Raw genomic sequence first — 4,375 nt, 5'->3', positions numbered from 1 at the left:
CAGCTTATTGCCGCAAGGTTGATGCCATTGCTGGGCACTTTCAGGGATATCAAGTGGAGCACATTGATCGCAGGAAGAACGAGGCGGCTGATGCTTTAAGCCGGTTAGGCTCTCAGTGAAAGCCGGTGCCGCCTAACACTTTCCTGGATGTTCTGTATAACCCTTCGGTTAAGTTGCCTACAGAGGAGGACTTGGCTATCCCTGACCCGGAGGCATGACTAGTGGCGGCTCTTCATGTCATACCAGACTGGACAATGCCATATCTGGCTTATATAACCCGGGGAGAGTTGCCTGAGGATGAAACTTTGGCCAGGCAAATAACCCGGCGGGCCAAGTCAATGATTGTTATCAACGGCGAGTTGCATCATCGCAGTGTTTCAGGGGCGTTTCAGCGTTGTATCTCCCCTGAGGAAGGTCAAGAGATCTTGTGCGAGATCCATGAAGGGGATTGTGGCCATCATGCTGGTTCAAAATCTCTTGTGGCCAAGGCTTTCCGTCATGGTTTTTATTGGCTGACGGCTCACGCTGATGCAGAGGACTTGGTCAGTAAATGTGATGGCTGCCAAAGGTTCTCACGACGGGCTCATGTGCCGGCTCAGGAGTTGAGGATGATCCCAATCACTTGGCCCTTTGCGGTCTGGGGGCTTGATATGGTTGGGCCTTTTAAACGGTCCAAGGATAAGAAGACCCACCTCTTGGTGGCAGTTGACAAATTCACGAAGTGGGTGGAGGCTGAGCCAGTTAGCAAGTGCGATGCAGCCACGGCAGTTCGATTTATGAAAAAGGTGATTTTCCGCTTCGGCTTTCCGCACAGCATCATAACTGACAATGGCACCAATCTATCCAAGGGCGCTATGGAAGAGTTTTGTCAACGAGAGCATATCCGACTTGATGTTTCCTCAGTGGCTCATCCCCAATCCAATGGTCAAGCTGAGAGAGCTAACCAGGAGATTCTGAAGGGCATCAAACCCCGGCTTTTGGTCCCTTTACAACGGACGCCGGGTTGTTGGGTGGAGGAGTTGCCCTCCGTCTTATGGAGCATCAACACTACTCCTAACAGGTCTACAGGCTTCACGCCTTTCTTCATGGTTTATGGAGCAGAAGCAGTCCTCCCCAGCGACATCCGTCACGATTCACCTCGTGTGGCGGCTTATGTTGAGACGGATAATGAACAGGCGCGCCAAGATGCTCTGGACTTGTTGGACGAACAGCGTGATGTGGCAGCAGCCCGTTCAGCGATTTACCAACAGGACCTGCGCCGTTATCATAGCCGCCGGGTCAAGTCCCGGGTCTTCCAGGAAGGCGACCTTGTGCTCCGGCTCATCCAGGATCAAACAGATGCACACAAGTTATCCCCACCTTGGGAAGGGCCCTTTGTGGTCAATAAGAACTTGTACAACGGATCATATTACCTCATTGACATTCGGGAGCATAAAGATTCACGTAAGTCTGAGGAAGAGACCCGTCGGCCGTGGAACATAGCTCAGCTTCGGCCTTACTACACTTGAGCTACCGGCTCTCGTGGTGTACATACTTATCTCAGCCATGTATATATTATGATAAGCAATAAAGCAGGACCTCTGTCCTTTTTCTCCTCCAATTATGTGTGTGTCATTTTTTACATGCTAATTTGAAAGGAGGATCCGGCTTATGATCGTATTTGAATCTAGCCGTAAGCAGTAAGGTCACTTGGGGGCTTCCTGTTCAAACATGGGTCGTATTCGAACCAAAGAGAACATAGCTGTCGATACCCATTTGATTGGCAAAGTGCCGAGCTCATTGGGAGGTTGCCTTTGGTCATATTTGAATCGTAGTGCAACCCCTCTAAGAACCGACGTGGATCGTATTCGAATCAGCGTCGTTAAACAATTTTCAGAATCACTTGGGGGCTTCCTGTTCAAACATGGGTCGTATTCGAACCAAAGAGAACATAGCTGTCGATACCCTCTTGATTGGCATCGCCACACCCACTGGGGGCTATATGATCGCATCCGAATCTTAGCTTAACCCCTTTGGACCGGGTTTCTGGTCGTATTCGAACCGGAAGCCCCTAAGTTTTTATATTTTATCATAAGTCTACTCTGATCATGTCAAAGTATGTACTGCCGGGTCTCACTTGCCGACTTAATTTTGGTTTATCTTGTTAGTTGAGCATTAGGGATGTCATCAAGACAGGTAAATTCGAGTTAAGGAACCAACCAAGCTACCCGGGTTATTTAAACCGGAAGTATGTTACAGGCCGTTAAGTGTGTTATCACGGCTATGTTCAGAGTATAGTTAACGACCAGTCTTTTTTGGTTCGTATTCCGGGTTATCCATTTTAAACACTTGATTCTCAGGGCGGTAAGCCGCCTTGAGACTTGTGATTTGCCTTTCTATGCAGATACTTGAAGGTACTTTTTAAGGTTGAGAAGGACAAAGGGATAATTATGACCCGGAGGAACACCAAAAGAATAACTTCAAGGGGTTTCAGCATTCATTATGTGCACGATGGCACGGCAGAGATAAATTGTTGCACTTATTCTATTACAAATATCCTTCAAAGTCTCAAGGGTGGAGCGTTGCTCGGTGAACCGCCGGCCGCTTTATGACGCCTGCTGAGTCGAAGTCCCCGGCTCGTCTTCTGCTCCGGCTGATCCCAAGACCTCGAAGGTTGACAACTTCCAGTCGATGCCGCTGAGAGCTTCGAACTGGGCTTCTTCGTCGATTAACCCAGCCGGGTCAATCTCCGGGGCGAAGGTGTGCTGACGAGCCGGAGGGATCAGGTTGAGGGCTTCATAGCGTGGGGTTGGAATCCTTCGATTCTCCGCGTCAAAACCCGGCTGGTACTTGGTCAAGTCAGTGTCGTTCCCGATGAGGGTAGCCACCGGGCGTACAGCCTTCACACATGCCGCGAAGTCCTTTTGGTCGAAGGCTGAGCCGTCTTCTTTCAGGCTGGGGTAACCCAGGGCGATGTCTGCTGGGTCTAGCTCTGGCAAGAATGCTTTAGCCCGGCTCAGCGCGGCGATTGCTCCGGCTCTCGCGGATGCTCGTCGTAGCTCCTGGATCCGTTGTGGCAGAACTGCGAGCCGGCGCAAGACTTCGGCCAGGTGTGTTGGCACCTCATTCGACAGGGCCACCACAGCTAAGGCCCGCTGTGACCCGGTATAGAGCTGCTCCACCAGGGTGTACACGGCCTTTAGCTTGGTGACCACGCTCTGGTTCAGGTTGGCGCTTCTGGAGCCTGTTTAATAAAGATCAGATAAGCCGGTGACAAGAATGAATCATAACATATACAGACTTGATGAAAGCCGGCGAGGCGACTTACCAAAGATAGCAGCCACCATTTGGGAAACCTGGCACTTTAGGCCAGAGAGCTCAGCGGTCTTCTCGGTGAGAGCCTTCTCCGCCTGTTCGGCCCGGGTCACCAGTGCGGTTTTCTCCTCAGCCCAGGCCTTCCGCTCAGCATCGAAGTCAGTCTTCAGCTTCTCTTGAGCGGCGATGCTGGAGACAAACTTGGCGTTTGCCTTCCGGGTCTCCATCTCTTGTGTCTTTAGCCGGCTCTTGAGATCCGCAAGGTCCGACTCTAATTTTTTGCCAAAAGCCTGCATATATTTCCGGGTGGTTAACAGTCATTATATAAGTCCCAAGCACTTTCCAAGCAAAGACACTTGGCACTTGGGGGCTAATGCATATTGAACGTATCTATCTACGTACTGCCGGTTCAGTTAAGTAAGCCAGAATCTAAGTCTACAACATATTCAAGTATAAGTTATAGACTTGGGGGCTAGCATGACAAGGGTCACTATGCAGAAAATAAGAAGACAGCAGAAGGTTACCTCAGATTTTTGTTGGATCTGGTTGACCATGGCAATTTCGGCATCCCGGCTCTTGTGAACTTGGCTGATGTAGCCAGAGACGAGCTCTCCAATGCTCAAGTCGGTGTAGTTGGAGAGGTCCAGATTCACCCGGTGGGGCTGCAGCAACTCCCCCTTCGCGAAGCATTTGGCCAGCACGGTCGGTCTCCCCGGCTCAACATACTCCGTCCGGGTAATTACCACGTCCGGGTCGTCAGTTGATGGGGCGGAGCCGGAGGCCTCCGGGTTAACCGACGCTTCGGTTGTTGTCTTGGTAGTTGGGGCAGGGGCTTCAGGTGCCGTGTCCATAGGAATGGTGGCTTCGGGGGCGGCGGCAGCTGGCGGCTCTTGAGCCGTCGTCTCCGGCTCAGGCAAGTCTGGCACTCCGGCTGACCTGGTCTTCTTTGCTCTTTTGGTGAGCTTTGCCTGGGCACTGAAAAGACAGAAGTGTTAGGCGTACAAAGAGTAAGTACAGACAGATAATGTAAGGAGATTGTTATTACCCGGGTGCAGTTTTGAAGGCCGGCAGACTTGACTGC

This window comes from Aegilops tauschii, chromosome 3 (assembly GCF_002575655.3).
Source record: "Aegilops tauschii subsp. strangulata cultivar AL8/78 chromosome 3, Aet v6.0, whole genome shotgun sequence".
NCBI lineage: Eukaryota > Viridiplantae > Streptophyta > Magnoliopsida > Poales > Poaceae > Aegilops > Aegilops tauschii.
Note: the sequence above shows the minus strand (reverse complement) of the source record.